Source organism: Bombyx mori, chromosome 7 (genome assembly GCF_030269925.1).
Source record: "Bombyx mori chromosome 7, ASM3026992v2".
Taxonomy (NCBI): domain Eukaryota; kingdom Metazoa; phylum Arthropoda; class Insecta; order Lepidoptera; family Bombycidae; genus Bombyx; species Bombyx mori.
In genome coordinates this window covers 5866379-5893435 of record NC_085113.1, presented here as the reverse complement: position 1 = coordinate 5893435, position 27057 = coordinate 5866379, and the positions used below count along the sequence as shown (strand labels likewise).

General features: G+C 43.2%; 1 protein-coding gene and 1 non-coding gene across 2 annotated transcripts in view; both read right to left on the bottom strand.

Moving 5' to 3' along the window:
* Window positions 1-27057, bottom strand: part of LOC101738675 (tRNA (adenine(58)-N(1))-methyltransferase catalytic subunit TRMT61A) — a 96454-nt gene that overhangs the window by 13120 nt on the left and 56277 nt on the right. The window lies entirely within an intron of this gene.
* On the bottom strand, window positions 8904-9042 carry LOC119628769 (U4 spliceosomal RNA). The gene has a single exon (XR_005244911.1). It is a non-coding gene; the product is annotated as a U4 spliceosomal RNA (small nuclear RNA).

Below are 27057 nucleotides of genomic sequence, written 5' to 3'. Positions count from 1 at the left end.
CGAAAGAGACTGTTTTTTAAAATGATAGATAAATAAAAATAATAATGACAATGGATTGGATGTTTTGGTGATAATATGAAATTGTCGTTTTCGATTGCAGAACTACGAACTCGAATTACGCTTTACCGAATCAAGGTCGCGATGCCAGCGACAGAGCGTCCGGAATGCAAAAACAAGGTCGCGATCAAAGCGACAACGACGATGTCGTGCAAACTAGACACACAATCGCGACAGCAGCGACAATTATTCAGGAAAACGCGTCCGGGCTCAACAGCGTTGCGATCGGAACTGATGATTTATTACGGCAACTATCATTATTTAGATTGCCCTGTCAATTCTAGGAGCGTATCTCTCTCATTTTATTACCGAACCGTTAAATGAAATACTTTAGATCGTATATATTATTATGAGTTTACAACACAGTTTTCGTTTTACCTACCGGATCGAATACGAAATAGATAAGAATTTATAACGAAACATAAAAACAAAACGCTTACTACAGCTTTAATACCGCGCCGATTAAACAGCCATAAAGACCGGATTAAAACGTAAAATCCTCGGGCTGTCAACACAAAATTTAACCTCTCGACTGGCCGCAGTGAACAAACAAAGTAAATAAAATTAGAAAAAAAAGAACAACGCCGAAGAGGCGCATTAAGAATTGAGATAAGAGAGATGGACGAGCACTCAGCGGCGCGCGGCCAACTTTATTATTTATTGACACTTAAAAATCGACACATAGCGGCTGGCCCGTGCCGAATGTGGTCGCCGGCTTTTCGAGTGTCGGAGATCTGGCCAATCGACGCATCAATCACACTTCTATGGACAACACCAAAATAGTGGAAGCATTTAAGAATGACAAACCTCGTTCGAACGCGCCGGTCTCTATCGCGGGTCGCATTTTCAGAACTAGGTGCGTGCGAAAACATTTTAGCACTTTTGTCTGAAACATCTTTGATACGTAATCAGGAAGCATGATCACGAGGGCTCACTTAGTAGTTTATGTGTAGCTCGTGTATTGGTAACGAAGTTTAATTAGATATATGAGTGAGACATTGGATAAGGGTTTATACCATAAATTGCACTCAACACAGCTTTAAAGGACACAGTCCGCTGAGTTTCTCGCCAGAACTTCTCAAAAGGTCGCGATTCCGAGATTTGGTGGTAGATTCTGCGAATCACTACACTTACTAGGGCGAGTGTTAGCAAATTCTCTCAGGTTGAGCCCGTGAGCTCATCTATCTATCCGCGCGAAGCTGAAATACCCTCTTAGGATACCACCGATTTAAAAAATAAAAAAATTAAATAGATTTAGCACGAATACACAAAGCGTATTATTACTTCTTAAGTCTGTACGCGGCGTTATCAAAACGATTCAGAGAAACGAGACAAAAATGCAAATGACCGATCCGGCGAATCTCAATACCGGCCGGAGATGTCAAATTATTTGCGTGAAAAATACAAAAGTTTATCGTCGAGGCATGTACACTGTCGCCGTAACTGTCGTCTGTCGATAAAAAGAAGTTGAATTTAGACGTTTATCACCGAACCGTATAAATGTGGTATAAATAAAGCGGTGGGTGATAATCTCGAAGCGGTCAGAGTCGCCGGTAGCGGCGCGAGCGACGCTTTGATATGTAGCACGCGAACGTTGTAGGCGATCTTATGGAATTTCTACGTATTGACGTTTTCAAATGTTATGTTGCATGCTGAATTATATCTATATATATAAAAATGAATTGCTGTTCGTTAGTCTCGCTAAAACTCGAGACCGGGGACCGATTTGGCTAATTTTGGTCTTGAATTATTTGTGGAAGTCCAGAGAAGGTTTAAAAAGTAGATAAATATGAAAATGCTCGGAATTAAATAAAAATAACAATTTTGCTTTTCCTATGATGTGTCCCCAGTCGGATGGATTCCTTATGTTTGTTTTAAGTTTATTTTATACAAAAGCTTAGGCATTTTATTTATCGATTGAGGCACTATGAAGTCTGCCGGGTCAGCTAGTACGATTATAAACGACAAAAAAAAACTAAAAATATGTTGTTATACGCTTATTGGAACAATGCGGTGTTGCAACTAAATAGAAATAAGTTGTTAACAACAAAGTACCAACTATCTGTGTTTTAAAGTTTTAGAATAAATACTTTAAAAACGAACGCGGTTCCAATCGTAGATTGTGCCAAAACCACATCATGTTCATACCTATTAATTGCTGTAAGCATTATTAGTTAAGTTATATTATTTTATTTATAGTCATTTCTCTTTTAGCGTGAGGCATTAATTAATTTTGTAGAGCGTGCAGATAGATAGACACATGAAGTATTGAAGTTATCGAATACGATTTGTTTTGTATGAAAATTTCAACACCACCTCCATTAGCGTAACAGAACCCAAAAATCTGTGAAGATAAATAAAATATGAACGTTTGTAACGCTTTTACGTCATTACGGATCCTCCCGATCCATTAACGGTGCTTTTAGGTATCTCAAGCACCGGTCAGAGTCCCCGCCGAATCCGTCGCTTGCGACGAAGGGCTCGACGAGTAAATTAACCCATAGACACAGCCCACTGAGTTTCTTGCCGGATCTTCTCAGTGGGTCGCGTTTCCGATCCGGTGGTAGATTCTGCGAAGCACTACTCTTGCTAGGTCCAGTTTTAGCAAAAATGCCAGTTTGAGCCCCGTGAGCTCACCCACACGTCAAGGCGAAGCTGAAATAGCCTCTCAAGGCTATCAGCAATCGTAGGAAAAAATAATACGCTTTCGAGACATTATAACGAAGTGAACTACAACGTATTGCTGTTAACCGAAATTAAAATGTTTTTGAATTCTTTTCATAAAAGTCGTTCTCATGCAAGATGCTAATAATTCGAATTCGTTTACTTTTCCTAAGTCTTCGACACTTCCTACTTCCCGTGCAGTTTATTCAGGATTATGCAACAATTAAATCGAGTTGGGTCCATCGTAAATCAATCCATCCTTTAAGCTGCGATCTGTCAACAATGAGAACGCATGAATCACGGTAAGCGTATGGACTTCATATAAAACATTTTGGAAATTTCCCGGATACCAAACTTTATTTAAAGGTATTAAATACCAGTTGCATCTGCTAGTAATTTTTCGGATACCGAACTTTATTTACCGGTATTAAGTGCTCGTAGTAATTGCTAAGTATGTATTATCTCATATGGCTTCAAGTGAATGGTTTCACAATAGCAAATTAATTCGGACGAACACGACGTCATTTAGTGAACGATTTTATCTTTGTAAGAAAAAGTTGTATAGTTTTTTTTAAATATGTATTTCGCTAATACGGGTGGATGAATCCACTGCCGACTTGGCAAGCGGGGCCCTCAGATACAACGACATGAATACAAGTGGGAACAGCTTGAGACACATTATTAAAGTGACAATTGCATTGGTGGTTTTTAATTTGGAACGCAAAATTGCTTCAGGGGAGAAATAAGCAGAATCATATTATACTCGTAATAAATACTACTTTCTACAACTGTTTTTCTCATGTTAATTAGACTTTGTGAATAGATACTTTACAATTTCCGTGGTCAATATTGACGACTAGGATGTTATTCGTCGATGTTCGAATTTTTTGCTAACTACTATATTTCATAGGAAAAATAGTAGTGAGGTGTTATCTCGTCGTCTGGGTCGAAGTTCTTTGATAGTGAGCATTTACAAAAATGTCAAATTAAAAAAAATGTTTTCAATAATGTACGTGCCGCTGTGCACTGTTTTTACTAAGCGTACCCCGCCCTACATCAACATATAATTAGTATTAGTAGTTCGTAATTATTATAAGTTAGACAGCAAGTTAAGAATTGCAAGTTTCCTAATAGATATTAACCTGCTCTCGACAAAAAAAATTTATTGTAGTGTTTTCTTTTTTTTTAAAAACTTTTAACGTTTGCCTTTTTTTTCAAGGATTACTTAATGGTGAGTATCATACCATTGGTCATCGGCATCAGGAAAGCTAGAACAATGATTGTTGCAATACTAAGTATCAAACCTTTTTCAACGTCAAAGCCATTGACAGATTGGATTCGATGCGGGTATTTTTTTATTTTTTATTTATAAGGGACATAATTTTAAGCTTCTATGTTTTAAAAAAATTTACGTTTCGTCTATGGTCGCATAGACATAAAAAAAAACAATTTCAATATTTCGATTTGAAAAGTCGCAAATCGTGGATTTAACTATGCACTTCTGATTCTAAATTCAATATTATTCTAGAAAAATTAAGTTTAAAAATCGAACATCCCGACAATGTGACGTGCTCTAAGGTATTTGGCGCTTGCCTCCATCAGATAAAGCCGGGATGACTACCGTTGACATTCCACGCATGACGGCGGCTCCTCACCTCACTAAATAACATATTCATTTAAACATGTCATTTGGAAATTTAAATGTTAATAAACCACTTTAAAGGTTTTACAGCGTTCAACATTTAAACTTTATTTATGTGTTTAAGTTCTTCGAATGCGGCTTTAAGACATGACGAAAACAACAACAAAATTCAGTAAGAAGTAATAGTGTTACATAAAACTTACAGTTTTTTTTTCTACCTAAGATGATAGCCTTGAGAGGCTATTTCAGCGTAACCTTAACTAGTAGGTGAGCTCACGGGGCTCAAACCTGACGACGTTGCTAAAATGAACCCTAGCAAGAGCCGCGCTTCGCAGAATCTACCACCGGATCGAAAACGCGACTCACTGAGAAGATCCGGCGAGAAACTCAGTGGGCTGTGTCTGTGGGTGTTAACAGTGTTTGCTGATAGTGAATCTGTAACCATCGACCTATTGTCTTTCTCTTCTCTCTCTTCTTCTCTGGAGGCGCCAGAGTCCGATATAGCCCGGTCTGTTACCCCCCTCGACTGGGTATTATCCGTAAATGGATTCCCCAGCGTTAATAAAAAAAAGCAGGGCTGATAATAAGACCTAGTTCAAATTAGTTTATAGTTGTCGAAGTTTTGTGGAGACAACGGAAGAAGCAAATATTTTCGCAGCATTGTTTTAGTTTAATCCCTTGACTGCCGTGTAGGTCACCGGTGCCCTGCGTGGTGCATTGAAGTATTTATGTTGATTTCTGTTACTAAGGCGCCGGAATATCTAGTAGACTGGGAAAGACGAATCTAAAAATACCATTTCTAAGAGACCTAAAAGACTAAAACATACATCTATACTAATATTATAAAGAGGAAAAATTTGTTTGTTTGTTTGTTTCGAATATGCTCCGAAACTACTGGACCGATTTGAAAAATTCTTTTTCCATTAGAAGCAGACATTGTCCCTGATGAACATAGGCTACTTTTAAAAAAAAAAAATCATTTTAATTTTTTGGTTTCATGTGTGTTTTAATGTTTCCGAAGCGAAGCGAGGGCGGTTCGCTAGTTAAGAATAAAAGATGGTAAATTTAGACTTAATAACAGAAATCGACACTATCACTTTAGTGCGCCACGTAGGGCACCGATGACTTACAAGGCAGTTTAATAGAAGGAGACAGAAGTATACGTATTCTACTTTCGCAGAAAAAACTCAGTATTGAATAGGGACGTACCACGCTATGCAAATATTAAATTGTAAAACTATTGGAAATGATGCGTATCCCTACACTTATTAGTCATGTCGGGGTTTATTATTACGCACGAATGAACATTACCAAATTTTTAAACGTTAAAATTCAATATGATTCTGTACTAAAATATATATGTATACATAGCGGTCGTGATGTGAACGTCCTTAATATCGGTAAGCAGAGGCATGATTGATTTTGCTGTTGCAAAACTCTTTTTTTTTTTTTAATGTGGTGCAATTAGTCGACGCAGCAGACGGATCGGCGTGTCATTTGTTTTATTATTTAACAAATACGTTTCGACAACTATACAATTATTAGTGTTATGAAATCTTAGATCGGCAATCGATAAAATTTATCGAGCGGAGGCATTTAATTATATATCGATTTTAACGTGGTTAATGTCTACAATTTTAATGTCATACGACGTTGCGTCTTAATTATATGTATGTGTTTGACAAATATTTGGCTGCCGGCAGTATTTTTTTTTTAATCATTAATTAAAAACTACGTCTGTTGTGTATCAGAGATCAGAAAAAGTTTCGGCAAAAACGCTACATATTGAAGATACTATACTCAGAAGATACTATACTATACTTATTAGCACCCGGTATTAAATGTTTTCCGGATAAAACAATACAATGTAAATGACGCCACTTTGAAAATGAAGTATGATATCTTGACTGTGTTGTACAAAGCACCCATCCTTCACAACGGAGCGTATGACTGCGATAGAAAATGCCAACAACATAAATTCCGGTTCCCAAAATATATCATTACAAATTACATTACATTAACAAAAAAATAATAAACACACTCCATTAACACCGTACTAGTTCCAATGACGTGTGCTCGGACCCCCCGTGAATCGATAATACGATTACGTGTACCAATCAATCGATTAACGTTTATAATCGATATAAACCCCTCACTTTCACCCAACTGTATAAATGTCATATCCTTGTGACATTTTTAATCTGTATCGAAATGTGATCCGAATTATATAATGTATCGTTCTTTAATCCTTTTAGTTGTGGTCGTTTGTTTTTTAAGTGGTTTTAAAAATGCATTCATTTAAATGTTTATTGGTATAGATAAGGTTTTACTTGTAGAATAAACAAAAAGAAAATGTATTTATTTATGTAGGTACTGTGATACTTTTTGATAACTAAGTCGGTAAGATGAACTAAAATTTCTCTTGCCCAAAGTCTCATTTTACCCATTTTGGACTACGCTGATGCTTGCTACTTGGATGCCACTGAGGAGCTTCTCAATAAGCTTGAGCGTTTGCAAAATTTGTGCATCCGTTTTATTTTTGGTCTCAAAAAATATGATCATATTTCTGAATTTCGCAAAAAGCTCAAGTGGCTCCCAGTCCGTTTCCGCAGAAATACTAGAATGTTGTGCTTCCTATTTAATATCCTACATAATCCTAACTACCCACAATATTTACGTGATCGCTTTACCTATGCCCGTCCCTCCATTGCTCCTTGTAGAACCCACATTAAAACTCTCCTCAATTGCCCTGTTCATAAAACACATGCTTACGCAAAATCGTTTTCTGTACAAGCAGTTATACTTTGGAATTCCCTCCCCCCAAGCATACGAGCGTGCAAAACCATAGCAGCATTCAAGAAATCTGTTAAGGAACATTATTTATCCTTACCATCTTAAATAAATTATATATATTTGTATAATGTATTATAATATAAAGTAAGTATATGTGTGTATGTTATATATATGTATGTGTGTGTGTGTGTGTGTGTCTGTATTTGTATGTATATATATTGTTTTGTATCTTTTAATATGTATATATTATTATAGGTAATGTTTACTGTATGCACTAGGTTTGTGTTCTTAATTCTTCTTTCCTTTTGCGGGCCTACTGGAAGAGATTTCAGCATGAAATAAGTAGTGCCCTTGTACTCTGTATCCTTATTGACGTGTCTTTTCTAACAGCTGTGTGTACAAAATATATTAAATAAATAAATAAAATAAATATTATTTTCTTAACTGAAAGGATTGGTCATAATGTTTGCCTATGAAGTTAAACAAGTTTATGATGTTTCGAATCTTATATAGTCACGTGAATAATAATATATAACCATCGCAATTTTAGTACTTTTTGGTATCTATTAGAAATTACGGGAAATTAATTATTTATTATATTAACAACACATTTTATGTTATGTAAATAAAATTGTTCATAGTCATAACATGCGGCTGCTCCCGCAAGCTCCGTTGCTTTTTACTTTTTAAGTTCGGTCGCGAATAAACGCTCCGATTAACCAGTTGTGTTATTTAATTATCTCACTTCCGATAACGCCCTGAACCATTATTGACCACTACCAAAAAAAACCCCTAAACATGTATTTGAAGCCGCGTGTCTGATAATAACCATGCATTTCAAACTGCCCATAAAAATCTATATTTCGATTTGACTGAAATCTATATACTTAATCGATTTATTTTCCATTTTCATTCAATGATTATTTTATTTGTTTAGTTAGTAAAGTTATTTGCGACGGCAATAACTTTACAATCTTTATTACTTAAAGTCTCAGAATATTCGGTACATTTATAGTCTTACTAGATATGGCTGTTACCTGTAGCTTAGCTTCACTCGCGTCATCAAGGGAAAGTAGCACTTATTTTTCCTCGTGTCATGTAACTTTTCTAAAGATAAAGAGTTTCCCATGGGAATGATAAGGTTTTCATTCCCAAATTTTGGGAATGGATCTAAAAATATCACTTTAAAAAATCATCTCTTGTCTACAAAATAAACGAGTAGTCTGGTGGACGACTTCACGGGGCTCGGCCTGAAAGAGTTTTGAGTTTTATAACATCCCCTCTAGTAAGAGCTACCTACATGATAGATATATTTCTTTTTTTAGTCTTATAAAAAACAAAACAACAATAATAAATAAATTCATAATTCAATATCATAAAACCTAATACGTTAATAATTGAATAAACGTTATTAAGATTAAAAGTAATTTATATCAAATGAGTCGTCTATTATCAAAGGTGGCAATCTGTACATTTGGACAAAACATTTTTATTGATATGTCAATACAGATTTATTTGAATATAATCGTCTCCTTCAAAGAATACGGTTCAAAACCTGCATTAAATAAAGGTTAATAGTTAACCTGTTATTTATCTAAGATGTCGTTCCGAAGAGTTTTGTAACTGCCAATGGAATACAAAGTCAATAATTCGTTTTTCTGATTTACCAATCATTGTCCAAAAGTCAGATTGCCGCCTTTGATAATAGTCGACTCAAATATCGGATAATATATTGAGTTTATATGAGGCCTTTACGGCCTTCCAAAAATTGCCATAGCGGACGGTGTTTCACGTCCACAAGGCGGGGTATTGGTAAAGTTTTCAACTAGCAATAATCGCACCTCGGATTAACCTCATTGGTTACGATATTGCCTCTGCGCAAAGTTAACTGAAATTTCAACTCAATGGTACTTATATTTTTTCTAGCACATTTCAATAGCGCGATTCAGTTTTCAAACAGCGCCATCTATTGGCATTTTAGAAAAACAAAAAGTACCTTTAGTTCTTCATTTTGTTTTTATTTCAAAATAAAAATGTACACAGCGAAACTTAACTAATAAAAATATCGAATTTACCTGCCGTGTGATTTATTGGTTTCTTTTTTTTTTTATAAAGAATGACCAATTTGTATATCGTTGAAATATTTTTGGTGTTGTTTAAGCTTTTACATACATATATTTACAAAATGTACCAACCAGGTCAGATAGGCACGCTCCGATGTCTATGTTCGATTTTAAAAAAAAAAAATTTCGCGCCATTAATAACGTCCACTAAGTACAGTTTTTTGTCCAATACATTTTCCATCGAACTTTTAGTGCTCAGTGGGCCGTCGCCGTCGGTCTATTTTTATTTGTCGGTCACAAGCTCGACCGGGCCGAATCGAATGTTCAGCAAAAATACTTGCACGTAGACTACAATTTTTTCTCAGCGCTTCCTTCAATGGGATGAGTTGGGCTCACGAAATTTGTTTGTTACGATTTTTCACTGGGCCGTGACGGTTTGCCTTCCGTGTCGGAGGTCGGCATTGATTGAATCCATTGTTGTTCTATTTCGAGAATCCGATACTATTCCTCGAATAGTCGATCAAAACTCGAGTTGCAAATCAATAAATAAGTTTAAATTTTTGGTTAGTACATATTTTTTGTCTGATTTACTGAAAGACGGTAAAAGGTATGTACCGTAGGTAAGGTGTGTTTGTAGAGGTATGTTTTTATTTAATTGAAACACGAAAAGCGTTTGTCGTTTCAAGCGGCAAACGGGGTTACCTTAAAATATAATTAACTATGAATGCTGCGTCATAATTATCGAGAGATGTCTGGAAATGCATAATTCATTTTTATTGTTGAGTTTCATTTTTATTGTGTAAGTTTCTTTTACGCTAATTATGTCTTCATTTGTCTTCCCTTTAACCTATTCACGGGATCGGGATTCTTTAAGTTCTAGGTATAGTACCCAGTAGTAACTAATATACCCAATAGTAATATAGGAGTGGCTTGAATTATTATTGTAGATATCTGTTCTTTATGGTAAGGAGACCGAGCCTGAAACCGCAACAGTCCTAAGCTAATATTCTAATGTGTTTGAAGGAAGTCCAGTGTCACCCAAAATTGCCTGCGTGTTAGCAGCCTTGATTTATTTTTGTTTTTTTAGGTGAACGATCATACGGCTTTAATGGTGAGTGGTTATAGTTGCTCATGGATGGGACACAACCAAGCAAGCCGCTGCCTATATATTTGAACAGATAAAAAAAAAATTTTTCGAAGTTGATTTTCCGCGTTTTTATTTTTTATTTTTATTGCTTAGATGGGTGGACGAGCGCACAGCCCACCTGTTGTTAAGTGGTTACCGGAGCCCATAGACATCTACAACGTAAATGCGTTACCCACTTTGAGATATAAGTTCTAAGGTTTCAAGTTACAACGGCTGCCCCACCCTTCAAACCGAAACGAATTACTGCTTCACGGCAGAAACAGGCAGGGTGGTTGTACATACCCGTGCGGACTCACAAGTGGTCCTACCACCAGTAAGAAAGCACAACCTGTATACATTTTAGAAAACGCTTCTAAAGTTCACTTCAATAGACGACAATGGAAACGCACCGGGTCGTCCGATCGGAAGCAAGTCGTGACCCGACCCGGTGCATCGGTCACGCGCTCCGTTCCACTCCTCAATGAACAGTTACCGCTTTGACAAACAAAAAGTAAACTTTCCACAAAAAAAAAAGAGAAACATCTAATCCTTCAATACTTCGGGGGATCCGTGAAAGAAGCCGATACGACCGTGCAATCACGAGAACGATTCAATTTTAATTTTGGTCATTCGATTGTGAAAAACGTCATTGGTTATTTTTTGTCGACTGAATAGTGTGTTTTCTTTAGGGTAATATTAGAAACATAAACAATTCCCGGATCACTTCATTTGCTCATAAACGAGATGTACAATAGAGCTGAGACATAGAACTCATGTTTCAATGTGGGTGACAGCTTTAGCGTCATTGCCGTCTAATGCAGTGGCCAATTAATACCAGGCGGACCGTAAGTTCGACCAACCAACCGAGCATTTTAAAAAAAAATCGACATCAAGTTAACTCATATACGTAACTCACTGATTTCCTCGCCGAATCTTCTCAGTGGATCGCGATTTGGACCCGGTGGTAGATTCAGCGAAGCACTGCTCTTAATAGGGTTAGTGTTAATAAGTTCTCCCAGGCTGAGTCCCGTGAGCTCGCACACAAGTCAAGAAGAAGCTATACTTGAGACCTTAGAACTTATATCTCAAGGTGGGTGGCGCATTTACCTTGTAGATGTCTATGGGTTTCAGGAACCACTTAGCACCAGGTGGGCTGTGAGCTCGCACACCCTACTAAGCAATAAAATAAAATAAAAAAATGAGCCAGAACAGCCCTTTGATGCTACTGGCAGATAGGTAGACCAAAAAAAGAATGTTATAATATGCCTAATTGAAGTTTACATAAATACTAAGCATTAAAACGTTACACGATACATATATATATATATATAAATTAAGTTTTTCAGCAACCCATTCACGTTACACGTTACCTAAACACTTATATAAATCAATTTTAGTAATACGAATCGAAACAAAAACGCATTTACAGTGACAATAGTAATCGTCTTAGATAAGCCATAGATTACGATCGAAGTTTCAAACAATCTAGGGTTGCCAAAACTGTCTTGTACAGAGATTAGACGATAGGGTAGCTATCGCTAGTGAAATTTTGTAAGCATTAAATACATTTAGAAAAACAAAATTTACGTGGAGTATCTTGTATTACACGTTGTAATGTTTCGAATTATAGATGCTGTAAATAATGTTTTAAATGTGATTTTCAGTGGTTTCTTTTTTCTTTTTTATGAATTAAAAATATCATTTGTGGAAACTGCGTCCGAACTATATTACAAGGTATTGGCGTCCCTGTATCCCAACATTCAGTAATATCATTAATCTGCGCGCCTCGGGCCAGGCCAGGCCAGAGACAATAGCATCCAAATGAGCGCATTTAAAGGTTGTGTAATTGATTTTTGCGTCTCTTTGTAACGATTGTTCTATATTAATGAGGAATTTTTATTCATTGAAGTCGAAATTTAATTTATTAATGACCGCCGACTGAGGTTTGTGTGGTTATCTAAATTGCAATCGTTAAGAGTGATCTATTCTTGTTTAAATTTCACAAGAGAATCAGGGTAGTTTGATATATTAGTTTATGTCAAATTTAGGAGTGCTATGACATGTCCTTCTTCAAACGAGGCTTGCGGAGAGTACTAAACGGTACACAGCGGCTTGGCTCTGCCCCTGGCATTGTTGACGTCCATGGGCGTCGGTAACCACTCACCATCAGGTGGGCCGTATGATCGTCTGCCTATACGGCAATAAAAAAAAAATTACGCGAGTCCGTCATTCAAATTACGGTCTTTTTTTAAAATTCAAAATGCATGTAATACATATCTTTTATTTGTCTATCGATATGAATAAAATATAGAATAAAATTTGTGTTTTCTAAATAATGCTGGAATACATATTATTATACAAGTTGCTGCATAGCGCAAAAATGCGCGCACTAAAATCTGTTTCTATTTTTTTAATACAATAGGTATGTAGATAGATTTTTTGTTGATATACATGAGAAGATAGTCCTCCCCTCAGCACTTACCCTGGTATTCAGTATCAACTGTTTTGTATTAAGACTGTACCACCCTTCAAACTTGTCTGTGTGAGATGGCAGTGCTGACGAAACGCCGTAACGTAAGCTTAAGATTCTTTATTTTGATTTTTTCGACACGCAATGATGTGTTATAAATGTATATATTTATTTAGAAGGGTACTTTCGAATAGTCGAAAAATTCCTTTACACGCAAGAGGATTTTTTTGAAAATCGCATGTCTGATATTGTGTAGTAAGTCACATCGGGGCGGTATCGTTATGCAACTTCGCACGCATGACTTATCTGTCAAAGCAGCATGTTTCAATTACAGATAGGAGCTTTATCCGAACGATGGCGTTATCAGTCGAAGCCATGCCTTAAGTCACTAGAGATGCTCACTAAATGCATACAATACGTGCGTTACTGAAATCTAGCAATATTGACTGAAGATCTCATTGGCTTTATATTCTCTGGTTATTGATATCGAGACATTATGATTTAAAATAATCAAATTTCTAGTTTTCTTTCGATTCTCGCGGATCGGTAACTTCGTAGCAGTTCGTGTGACTTGGGTTTTCATCTATACACTAGCGACCCGTCCTCGCTTCGCTTCGGAAACATTAAAACACACATGAAACCAAAAAAATAAAATAAAAAAAATAATTAAAAAAGTAGCCTATGTTCATCAGGGACAATGTCGGCTTCTAATGGAAAAAGAATTTTTCAAATCGGTCCAGTAGTTTCGGAGCCTATTCGAAACAAACAAACAAACAAATCTTTCCTCTTTATAATATTAATATAAATATATAGTATAGATAAAAATAAAATTGGAGTGTCTGTTTGTAATATTGAAATAACCGCTTTTTACTACATGCATATGAATATATAGTTATATATACGGTCCATACACCAAAATAGCTTTTTTTACAATTTTTGTCTGTCTGTCTGTCTGTTTGTGACGGCTAATCTCTGGAATGGCTGGACCGATTTTGACGAGACTTTCACTGATTGGTAGCTGATGATATAAAGAGAAATTTAGGCTACTTTTTTTAGACTAGCTTCGCCCCGCGGTGTCACCCACAGTACGACAATAACCGCGGTTAACATCGCGGGACTCAGCTATCAATAATAAAATCTAATGCTTAATGATATATAAACTTCTAGAACTCTATATGTTATTGGTTCCTTCTGTGCGAAATGAAATGTATTAGTAGTAGTATAGTAGTAATAATATTGATGGTATATAGTTAACGCAATAATCAATTGTCGATACACTAGTAGTTCGCGACTTCGAAACATGGGAACTAATTTAATTAATAAATCGACGATCGAAAATCACGATTTATGTATAGTTCGCGTAAGGCAATTACGAGCCGTCCAATTCCTTAGTTAGCAGGGCTCAATAAGACGTTTATGTTTTAATGTTGCCAACTTCTCTGACAGAAGTTGTTCATAGATGATTATATTATTTGATTGGTGATAATGGCGCGGTTTATTACACGTGCTTGCGGCGAAAAGTTCGGCGAGTAAACTAACCAATAGAAACAGCACACTGAGTTTCCCGCCGGAACTTCTCAGTGGGCCGCGTTTCCGATCCGGTGGTAGATTCTGCGAAGTACTGCTCTTGTTGGGGCTAGTAGCAACACTTCCGGTTTCCTGAGAGCTTACCTACACTCTACACGTTGCATTTGCAAATAAAAAATCTCGATGCTAATGTATGAAATGTGCTTCAGTAACTTGTACCACACATAGTCCAAGAGACAATAGGTACGAAGCGGTTACTGGATCGGGGTCAGGGCGGGTCACGAGTTGACGTACCAGTTTTTGGGGTCACAAGCTACCTATAAGCTTGAGAGGCTATGCGGCATTCGGGTCTACGTGCTCGTGAAGCAACATTACAATATCAGAATTCGTGTTTTACATTTTGTGAAATATTTATTAACTGTATCGATAATAGACGCGATAGACACTTTTTGTAAATAATGATGTGTTCTACAAACTCGTTGTACATTATTTTATTCTATAATCAATAGTTTTCGCAGGGCACGCGATGTAAAGAATATTTTAGGTAATTTTTTACACCTTGGGTTACATTATTGGAGTTTAGGTGAAGATCCCTTATTTAAAAAAAAAAAAGATTTTAGCTAGTCACTCGGGAATAGTGTAGCTTCCAAACAGTGAAAGAATTTTTCAAATCGGTTCTGTAGTTTCGGAGCCTATTCAATACAAACAAACAAACAAATCTTTATAATATTATTAGTATTAGTATAGAAGTATAGATGACAAGTTTAATGAAAGTAGTTTTATTTATCGTTAATATAGAAAAAAATAATACATAGAATGATATATGTATAACACTTGATCCGCATTGTTTCATGTTTGCGTATGATCATATTTCCTTTTAACCGAGTTTAAAAAAAAGGAGGAGGCTCTCAATTCGGCTGTATTTTTGTTAACGTGTGTTATCTCAGACTATTTATTTCTAAGTGAACCGATTTTGTTGATATTTTTTTATTCGAAAGCTGGCGCTTTTGATGTTTTTATTTATTTATTTTTTATTGCCTTTCTAGGCAGACGAGCATACGGCCCACCTGATGGTGAGTGGTTACCGTCGCCCATGGACTTCAGCAATGCCAAGGGCAGAGCCAAGCCGCTGCCTACCGCTTAATACTCTCCACAAGCCTCGTTTGAAGAAGGACATGTCATAGCGCTCGGGAAACACCGTGGAGGAGAGCTCATTCCATAGCCGGATGGTACGTGGCAAAAAAGATCTCTGGAAACGCACTGTGGATGACCGCAGTGGCTCCAGGTAGTATGGATGAACTCTACTCCGGTGGCGGGCGGTGCGATGGTAAAAACGAGACGTTGGTATCATCTCGAACAATTTCTCAGAGCACTCCCCATGGAACATGCGGTACAAAATACAGAGGGAACCGAAGTCCCTCCGCAGACCCAGAGGCTCCAAATGATGTGGTCCCATTGAAATGTTTATGAAGCAACCGACCAGATACATACAGATAATACATTTTGAGTCATCCTTACTAATGCTAAGATTAAATTAACTTCGACTAAATTGATGACATTCTCATTTTATTTTGTAGGAAATCTATTTTCTTTTTTATTAAAGTATTATATTATTTAATATTTCAAAATAACATACAAATCGTTTGTTTATTTTAAAATTCACTATATAATACGAATTGAGTATTAAAGCCACGCAATAAGAAGTCTAAAGTATGTATAGCTAAAGTTCATAATCCAGGACCCGATTCAAGAAAAGAAGGGGATAGGGGAGCTCTCATTTTTTAATATAAGTGTTGCGTGAATGTGTCAATTAACCTTAATAATCGTAACAGATGGCATTTGAATAACGTGAATCCGAACCGAAACTGGAACACGGTATGGGAAAACAAAATATCCGTTATTAAATTAAATTTATTTTATTACAATATTTATTACATAATTTTTTTTAATTAATTTGTTTGTTGTATTACATTTAATCTGTTCATCAAGAATCAGTTGTCACCGGCCAAGTGGGCGTCAATAAGGTGTTGTCATCATGTTAATATCTACTTTCATATCGTGACCCGTGGATATTAATGGCTGTGTAATTTCTATTCGGCCTACGTCGGATACCATTGTTAGTGCGGTGGCCACGCGATCAATCACAATTACGGATGTGGTGTTTAATCATATTTATTCAATTAATTAATTTCAATAAGCCCAAGGTTAGTACTATTGTTTTCGTTTAGATTGTCCCGCGTTTACTTTTATCAGTTCTATCGAATATCGGACCTTCGTTTCGAGATGATTGATAATATTATCCCGGAGTTAAAGTAATGCCGTCGTTGCGACATCGGATTAGTTTTATCGATAAACTCTAATCAATAATTAGTTACTGTTAAAAATGACCACCCGTAACGAAGTCTACTTATATCATTTTCTAAAATCGATTCGGATCGATTGAATTTGAACAAAAATCGAATATCGAAAAAAATACAACGTAGCGTTTAAATTTCGAACACGAATATTTCGCGAGTGCGAACGAGTGACAGGCAACAAAACGTAGCAGAATGTCACCGATGGGGAAATAAATCGAGCGGGAAAATAAAGTAATGCCGTCGTTGCGACATCGGATTAGTTTTATCGATAAACTCTAAACAATAATTAGTTACTTTTAAAAATGACCACCCGCAACGAAGTCTACTTATATTATTTTCTAAAATCGATTCGGATCGATTAAATTCGGAACGAAAATCGAATATCGAAAAAAATATAACGTAGCGTTTAAATTTCGAACACGAATATTTCGCGAGTGCGAACGAGTGACAGCGAACAAAACGTAGCAGAATGTCACCGATGGGGGAATAAATCGAGCGGGAAAATAAAGCATCGTCCCCGTTTCGAAGCGTCGCTGTGCCGAGCTCGATCTTGATACGGCCCCGTTTCGTGGGAACACTCCACCGTGAGCTAATTTATTGCCTAGTGTTGCACTACATGCGACTGACGTCTCTATCCCGCACACTATCCTCATAAATCCATACAGCAAATGAGAGCTCCGAAACCCGGTGCCGTGTCAGACAGACGTCTCGACCGCTGAGTTATTTCAATGTAAGGACGTTGTGTAATAACGTTTGTTTGCGGTTTCGTTTTGTTCTGAGGCGTCTCGTTGACAAGTTATCAATGGGCTCGACTGATATATTCGTTCGTAGTTTTAAAGTTCGAATTGCGAACGTCTTTTGTAGCGTATCATGCGAAAATAATGTTTAGGAATTTAAATAAAGAACAACTTGTTGCAAGCTCCAGTTTAAAAAAAGTACTTCTTTAGTTATTTTTTTTTTTTAACTTTTAATGCGTCGATGGGAGTACGAGCCAACAGCCTATCAAACAGGGGCTTATAGACATCACAACGTTTATACCGCCATTAACCTTGAGACATGAAGTCGAAGTCTCAATATTATCGTGCGACAGTTGTAGTAACCTTCGAACCGGAATCTGATGGTAGTATTTACCCGTGTGGGCTTATAATACGCCTCACCACCTAAATAACTGGTTGGCATTGCTGCCTATTTCCGATGAATCCTTAGTCGCTTTTCACCACATCCACGAGAAGAGATGAGATGTTTATCCTAGACCAATCAACCATTGTTTCTATTAATAAAAATTCACTCAGTGAATCCGTTGGTGATATGGTCATATCTTTAGTATACGGTCCGACTGAACACATTGCGTTACGGTGCATATAATTCAACTACTTACGTTATGAAAATTATACGTCATAAAATAAATGAGAATTCGCTTGTTACATTCTGGATTTGAAGCAACTAAAAAGTGATGGTAACTTATGATCTTGTATTATTTATTTTAATATTATAAACTATCAGTGGGCTATCAAGAATAGACCGTTTAGAATGCACACGGAGCGCATCATTTTACATCCATTAAAACAGTGTACAAGCGCGGTGTTGTCTTGCACAACCGAAGACACTGAATCACGTTAGTCATATTCCAGTGCACAGTAAATCATATTAAGCACTAAATTAAGTCAGACCGTTTACCGAGCGACGTTATAGAATAGTTACGGACGCGCCGAATGATGCACGAATTTCGCGCTTCGGTGTTTGCGCAACAACACTATTTCGTCGCGGATGAGTTTGTTGTAAAATTGAATTTCGTCATTACGAATTTTCGTGTTCGTTCGAAATTTAAGATCTAGATTATGCGCGAATGTTTTGCAACGAATAAACAAAGAGGCACGAACGGAATAGGTATGGGATAGACAAACAAAAGCTTTGGTGTTCTCAGCACTCAACCGGCAATCTACTAAATAGAATGTTTTTCAATTTTATATTTTTAATTGCTTAGATGGGTGTACGGGCTCACAGCCCACCTGGTGTTAAGTGGTTACTGGAGCCCACAGACATCTACAACGTAAATAAGGTCTCAGTATAGTTACAACGGCTGCCCTACCCTTCAAACCGAAACGCATTACTGCTTCACGGCATAAATAGGCAGGGTGGTGGTACCTACCCGCGCGGACTCACAAGAGGCCCTACCACCAGAAATTAGGCAAATTATAATTTTGCGAGTTTGATTTTTATTACACGATATTATTCATTCACCGTGGAAGTCAATCGTGCGCATTTGTTGAGTTTTCTGTAGCGTTCCGCGATTGCTATGAAAAACATTCAAAATCACTAATGCTATAAATACTTACGGTTCCAATTAAACGTTATAAGCTAGACGAACAGTGCACAACTGTCCTGCATGCGGTTTAGGGCGAACAGGATTACAACTGCAATCGACTCTAAAATATTTATCGCGTTACAAATCGGAACCGTTGGGTTACAGCCGCCCGTCCACTCGATATACGATGTTTGATCTTAACGTGCACTTTACTTTCATAGGGGTGTAGCGACATCTATGGTTAAAATGAAGGAATAATTTAAAACATCAGACTGTATCTCTTCACTGTCGAATGTAGGCCTCTTCCATAGTGGGCCACATTGAACGATTCTCCGCCTTCCGCATCCAATCTTTCCCAGCATATCGCCGCAAGTCATCAGGTCACCGGGCAGGGGGATGCCCAACGCTGCGCTTACCGGTACGTGGTCTCCAGTCCAGAACGCGTCTGCTCCATCGGCCATCGGTTCTGCGACACGTATGTCCGGGCCATTGCCACCTCAGCTTGCTAATCTTTAGGCCTATGTCGGTTACTTTGGTTCTTTGACGGATTTTCTCATTTCTGACTCGGTCCATCAAAGAAACTCCGAGCATACACCTTTCCATAGCACGCTTTGAACTTAGGGACCAGACCTACGATCAATGTTCGTTAGTTATACTATCACGTGTCAAAGAAGATTTTCTAGATTTTGTCTGTAGACGATCTCACGACTCATCTGGTGTATTAATTGTTTACCGAAGGTCAAAGACGTTAAAGCGGGGTGCCCATACCGTTAGTCATCATAGAACATACATTTAAAAAAACCTTGATCGAGTTAAAATAATTTTAACTTGCAGGCATACCAATGATCCCGGTCGCAGACGGGACCCACAGCACCCAATCTGCGTGCTGTGGGTCTCGTCTGCGGAGGAGATGCTGGACTCCTACCGGGCGCGTCCGTAGGTGGCGGATAACGGGATCCTCTGGGCGACATTCCCAGAGGTATCGTCCGATCTTTTTCGTTGCAAGGATTCTTAGGTTTTAGGTCCTAGGTATAGGGTTAGGTTTAGATATAGGTTAAGGTCCTAGGTTTAGGATTAGGTTAAGGCTTAAGTTAGGATAGTTTAGTTAGGCTTTGCAACGAAAGAGATCGGATGACGTGGACCAAACCAGCACTAGGAGGAGCGGAAGGACTGCACCCTCCACACTCTTCATTAAGTGAAGAGTGCTCCTTCTGGAGGGCGCAGCTTTCGAAGGCACCGGTTCGCCGGCCTGCCGTGAGCGGTGGCACTCTGTGCCCGTTGTCGTGGAAGTGAGCCAGCATTGCATCTTCTGCTGGCCGCTGGTTGCCATGTCCCCGGCTTCGGCTACAGGGGAACGCCCCCCAGATATGGGGGGTCCGGTTCGCCGGCGTGGCTTCGTGGTGCTCGTGATGTGTCGCTTCGTCGAGCGCTGGGCGGTGGCCTGTCGTGTTGCTTTGTGCACTCGGTGGACCACCGGCCAAACCCGTAATCCTTTCAGTCATGTTTTGGGGACCGGGGGTCCTTGCCTTAATTGGCCGGGACCACGAGGAGACCACCTCTATAATAAATCTCTAATCCCAAGCGGCAGCGCACAGCGAGGGGATGAGTGGCTGCAGGAAGTGCAGTCGATAGTGCGACTTCCGTCGGAGTACCGGTCGACCCTCCGACGGGTTATGCTAGACTTACCCGTGTACAGGGGTCTCTGCGCGGGTGGACTCTATATTTCCCCCATACTCGTGGGATAAGTTATGTATTGTTCTCCTAACCCAAAAAAAACTGATGAAAGTGTGGGCGGCAACACGGGCCGCGAAATATCTACGGCACCGTTTAAGGTGCCAACCGTGGCAGCAAAAGCTGTAAGATGCGAGAGCGCACTCTCGATGCGGTCGGGAAGTGCTGCTTCCGTGAGGAGTAGCGCCTCGAGTGACCGAGGGTCGCTCTCGGTAGATGAAATGAATAGTACGATTGTAGGAGGAAGAGCACTCCGCAAACGTAAAACGGCTCCGCGAGCGGCGGCTTCCCGCCCTTCTGACTCCTCGGAGGGGGAACCCGCACCGCCCGCGAAATTCCTCGCCTTAGAGGAAACCACGGCACCAGTCGGTGGTCGCCAGGTGGCAACGGACTCTGCCAGTGCAGAGGTCGAGCGACTCGTCCGCTCCCTCACCGAGGTGGGGTTCGAAGACTCCACAAAACTATTTAGGGTCGCCTCGGATATTGTATCCAGTGTGGCAGCCAAATCGGGCAGGGGTTTTAAGGGCATATACCTGCATGCTCTTAAGTGCTTGGGTGCCACAATTGAAGACTACCTTAACATAGTTACTCACAAGACGAGCGGCGAGAACGAGGAATGCGTGCGACTGCAGAGAGACCAGCTCAAGGCACAAAACGCCGAGCTGCAAAATAATAATCTTGAGCTACGGGCGGAGATCGCGACCCTACACATGCGGGTGGACGAACTCATGGCGGAGATACGTAGCCCGGCTCCACCCGATGTCGAGGAGGTAGCTGAGCTAAAGCGGCGGATCGCCATTTTAGAGGCGCGCAGTTCGCCAGTGGAGCGTGCAAGACCACTGCTCGCACACGAGCGGAGAGCTGGCACCCAGGTCAAGCCCCAGTCTGCCAAACAGAATAAGCAGCCTGCCAAGCACGATCAAACCCAGCCGATCACCCTGGCCAAGCTTCATGTAGCTAAGCAAGCCAAGGCCCAGCAGCCGGTCCCTACCAAGCCACAGCCTGCCGTAGCGCGTACTGGAAGGGACCGAACGAAGAAGAAAGGCGTGAATGCTGCCAAAGTGATGCAGTACCCTCAGCCCTGCCCGCTGCCTCCGGTCCCATCCAGCATGGACGTAGCGTGGACGACAGTGGTAAAGCGGGGACAAAGAAAGACGAAGGAAGGACAAAGAAGCCCTCGGTCTGTCCAGGCAGTTGGCGCTCCCCGCGTAGAGGGTCCAGCGGTGAAGATACGGAAGAACCGTCGAGGAGGAAGATCCGGCAAGACACGCGCTCCGCGGTCGGCTGCAGTTGTTTTAGAATTGCTGCCGGCCGCTAAAGACAAGGGTATCACTTACGAAGAAGTGATGGCCCGGGCGCGTGGTGGCGTGGATATTGACGCCATCGGAGTGGAAGGCGGACTGAAGGTTCGACACACGGCTAACGGCGCTCGTTTGCTCGAATGTCCCGGTGCTGACTCAGGAGCGGTTGCGGACCGACTTATGGCCCGGCTCCGCGAGATCTTGCCTGATCCGGAGGTGGTGAGGATCGACAGGCCTGTCAGAATGGCGGAGATCAAGGTGACGGGCCTGGACGAGTGCGCCACGAAAGAGGAGGTGGCTGCCGCTATCGCATTGCAGGGGAACTGTGCTCTTGCAAACGTCAAGGTGGGGGAGCTTCGGAGTACATATTCCGGAACTCGCTCTGTATGGGCGCGGTGCCCCGTACAGACAGCCACCCTACTGGCTACGCCTGCACAGGGAAAGCCCGCTGACACGCCCGGTAGGCTACGCGTGGGGTGGGTTATTGCCCACGTGCAGTTGCAGGAAGCTCGACCATGGCGATGCCTTCGATGTTTCGGCACCGGGCACGGCCTCGCCAAGTGCTCGTCAGCTGTTGACCGCAGCGGACTATGTTTCCGGTGCGGCCAATCTGGGCACAAGGCCGCTTCCTGCACTGCCGCCATGCCACACTGTGTATTGTGCGACGCGGAGAAGCGGCGGGCCAACCACCGGGTTGGTGGCCCAGCATGTCATTTTACATCTTTCTCATCCAAGAGGAGGAAGGGTAAAATAAATAAAAAGAAACCGGTTGCAAATAAAGCAGCTGGCGAGTCAGTTCCCGCCGCGGTCCTAGAGCCGGAGGGCGGGACGGACGAAGGAGCAATGGACGTGGCCCCTTAATAATGGGTCACGTTCATCGCTTCCTCCAGGCGAATTTGAACCACTCCGCCAGGGCGCAGGATCTCCTCGTCCACACCATGGTGGAGTGGTCAATCGATGTTGCCATAGCCGCGGAGCCGTACTTCGTCCCTGCGGACCAGGATGCCTGGATCGGGGACGTCGACGGCTCCGTGGCTATTACTATCAGGCAGGCCGCGGCGTTACCCCCCCTGGTGATGGTGGCCAGGGGATCCGGTTATGTCGCGGCCAGGGTCGACGAAACCGTCGTGATCGGGGTATACTTCTCTCCGAATAGACATCTCGCCGAGTTCGAGCAGTTCCTGGGCGGGCTTGAGGTGTTGGTTCACCGCCTCGGGTCCCGCCCGGTTATCTTAGCGGGAGACCTCAACGCAAAATGGGTGACTTGGGGTTCCCCCCGCTCGGACTCACGCGGCAGGATGCTCTCGGAGTGGGCGATCGCGGCTGGTCTCTGTCTTTTGAACAGAGGTTCGGTCGCGACTTGCGTGCGATGGAACGGCGAATCTCACGTGGACGTGACATTCGCATCTCCGTCCATCGCACGCCGCACACGTGGCTGGCGCGTTCTTGAGGGGGCGGAGACGCTCTCGGACCATCGATACGTCCGATTTGAGCTCTCAGCCTCCTCTCGATCCGCGTCGGCTATGAACGCCCGCGGTGAGGAGGAGCTCCCGCGAAGTGCTCCTCGGTCATTCCCCAGGTGGGCACTGAAGCGCCTGAATAAGGAGCTCCTGGTGGAGGCAGCCACGGTGGCTGCGTGGGCACCCGTGCCTACTAGCCCCGTGGACGTGGAGTCAGAGGCTGACTGGTTCCGGGGAACGATGGGTCGTATTTGTGACTCAGCGATGCCCCGGGTAGGCAGCAGTGCTCCGCGTGGCGGTGCGTACTGGTGGTCGCCCGAAATCGCGCAACTCCGCGAGGAGTGCGTGCGGGCGCGCCGCCGGAGCGCTCGCCATCGCCGCCGCCGCCTTCGCGATGAGGACTTCGCGGAGGTAGCGGACCGGTTGCGCGCCGACTGCCGCCAAAAGCAGGAAGCGTTGCGACTGGCCATCGGTGAGGCCAAATCTCAGGGCATGCAGACTCTCTTGGAGATGCTCGATCAGGATCCCTGGGGGCGCCCGTACCAAACGGTCCGCAAGAAATTGCGGCCGTGGGCGCTCCCAGTGACGGAGCGTCTCCAGCCTCAGCAGCTGCGGGAGATTGTCTCCGGGCTGTTCCCGCAGATGGAGAGGGACTTTGAGCCTCCCTCCATGGGCGCGCCGCCTCGCAGTGACGTGAGCGGTGTTGCTGAGGTGGTCCCTCCGAGCATTTTGGAGGAAGAGATTCATGCGGCCGTGTTGAGGATGCGGAGAAAAGACGCGGCCCCCGGCCCTGACGGTGTTCACGGCCGGGTCTGGGATTTGGCCTTCGGTGCCCTTGGGGACCGGCTCGTGCGGCTCTTTGAAGCCTGCTTCGAGTCGGGACGGTTTCCTAAGCAGTGGAAGACGGGCAGACTCGTCCTTCTGAGGAAGGAGGGGCGCCCCGCAGACTCACCTGCGGGGTACCGCCCCATCGTGTTGCTGGACGAGGCGGGAAAATTGTTGGAGCGAGTTATCGCCGCCCGCATCGTCCGGCACCTGACCGGGACGGGTCCCGATCTGTCGGAGGAACAGTATGGCTTCAGAGAGGGCCGCTCTACTATCGACGCGATTATGCGCGTGCGTGCCCTCTCTGACGAAGCTGTCGCCTGCGGTGGGGTGGCCTTGGCGGTGTCCCTGGATATCGCCAACGCTTTTAACACCTTGCCCTGGTCAGTGATCGCGGGGGCGCTCGAATATCATGGCGTCCCCGCGTACCTCCGCCGACTGATCGGGTCCTATCTCGAGGACAGATCGGTCGTGTGCACCGGACACGGTGGTGCGGTGCTCCGCTTTCCGGTCGAGCGCGGTGTTCCACAGGGGTCGGTCCTTGGCCCTCTCCTGTGGAATATCGGTTACGACTGGGCTCTGAGGAGCGCCCTGCACGGCCCTCTCCCGGGCCTAAGCGTTGTGTGTTACGCGGATGACACGTTGGTCGTGGCCCGGGGGAGGAACTACCAAGAGTCTGCTCGTCTTGCCTGCGCAGGGGTGGCATTCGTCGTCGGTAAGATCCGAAGGCTGGGCCTCGACGTGGCCCTCGAGAAATCCCAGGCCCTGCTGTTTCACAGGGCTGGGAGAGAGCCGCCACCCGGGGCCCACCTGGTGATTGGAGGCGTCCGCGTCGAGGTCGGGGTGACTGGGTTACGGTACCTCGGTCTCGAATTGGACGGTCGTTGGAACTTCCGCGCTCATTTCGAGAAGTTGGCCCCCCGACTGATGGCGACGGCTGGATCGCTGAGTCGGCTCTTGCCAAACGTCGGAGGGCCTGACACGGTGGTGCGCCGCCTCTACGTGGGGGTGGTGCGGTCTATTGCATTATACGGAGCCCCCGTGTGGTGCCGCGCCTTGACTCGCAGAAACGTCGTGGCGCTGCGACGCCCGCAGCGTGCAATCGCAGTCAGGGCGATTCGTGGATACCGCACCGTCTCCTTCGAGGCGGCGTGCGTTCTCGCCGGGACGCCTCCCTGGGACCTGGAGGCGGAGGCGCTCGCTGCCGATTATGCGTGGCGTTGTGACCTTCGCGACAGGGGGGAACCACGTCCCGGAGAAGGAGCAATTAGAGCGCGGAGGCTCCAATCTCGGCGGTCTGTGTTGGAGGCGTGGTCTCGCCGCTTGGCGGACCCGTCGGCCGGTCTCCGGACCGTCGAGGCGGTGCGCCCGGTCCTCGCGAAATGGGCGAACCGTGACCAAGGGCGTCTCACCTTCCGGTTGACGCAAATGCTTACCGGCCATGGGTGTTTTGGCCGGTACCTGCATCGCGTTGCCCGGAGGGAACCGACGATGGAGTGTCACCACTGTGACTGCGACGAGGACACGGTCGAGCATACGCTCGCATATTGCCCCGCATGGGTGGAGCAACGCCGTGTCCTTGTCTCGCAAATAGGACCGGACTTGTCGCTGCCGACTGTCGTGGCTACGATGCTCGGCAGCGATGAGTCCTGGAAGGCGATGCTCGACTTCTGCGAGTGCACCATCTCGCAGAAGGAGGCGGCGGAACGAGAGAGGGAGAGCTCATCCCTCTCCGCACCTATCCGTCGCCGCCGAGCCGGGGGCCGCAGAAGGGCTTTTGTCCGACTTCGGCCCCTGTAAGAGGCGAACTCCCCCCGGTGAAGGTCAAGGGGTGACCTGAGGGGGTGAGGCCGCGCGGCGCGCTACCAGCACTCTAGCGCGCTGCCATGGAGTAAATAGAGCGACCGGTCGACGGTGTATCGCGTCCCGACCCGGCAGGCTGGTTCTGGTCCAGCGGGGTATTCCGGGACACCAGCGGCACCGTCTGGGCGGCCCGACGGGCTGCCGTACCGAGACGGCCGACGTTTCAGAGCCTTCGATTCGCCTCGAAGGCTCCGTCGGCTGGGCGTCCTTGGGGTGAGCCGCGCCGTCTGGTTGTAGTGTTGACCGCGGTAACCCCCCTACCTCATCCGGGTTCTGACCTCGGAGGGGATCGGACGTCGGGTGTAAGAGTGCAGGGGAGTCGTTTAGTGGGTGGGCCCTAAAATCCTTGGTCCCGCGGTCTGCTCATAACACCATGCAGATCGTAGAGTCTCACATACCCCGCGCGCCCCTTTTGCGCGGGGACCTCGTAGGAGGTTCGGCCCTCTACCCGAAAAAAAAAAAAAAAAAAAAAAAAAAAGGCATACCAATGATAGGTTGATGGTTTTAAAGATACAATGAATGTTAGATAACCATTAATAAATTTTTTTCATAATATCATCATCGTCATCATCAACTGAAAAAGTCCACTTCTGTACTGTTAAGATTCATCACTGCATCTGATCCTGCGCTGTACATATTCAAAGGTTTCCTGCGACATCCAACAAAGACCGCGATTCACATTAGGTCTATGTGATTCTCTAATTATCGTGATAAAGACTAATACTCTTAACATACCAATAATTTTTATGGAATCTTTTAGTTTTGACGTGTGGCAACCCTAATATCAGGACGTATCAGAGCTACAGGAGAGTTGATTCGTCACATGTATACAAGTACGTTTCCTAGTTTCAGAAATGTAGTCCAGTAATTTAT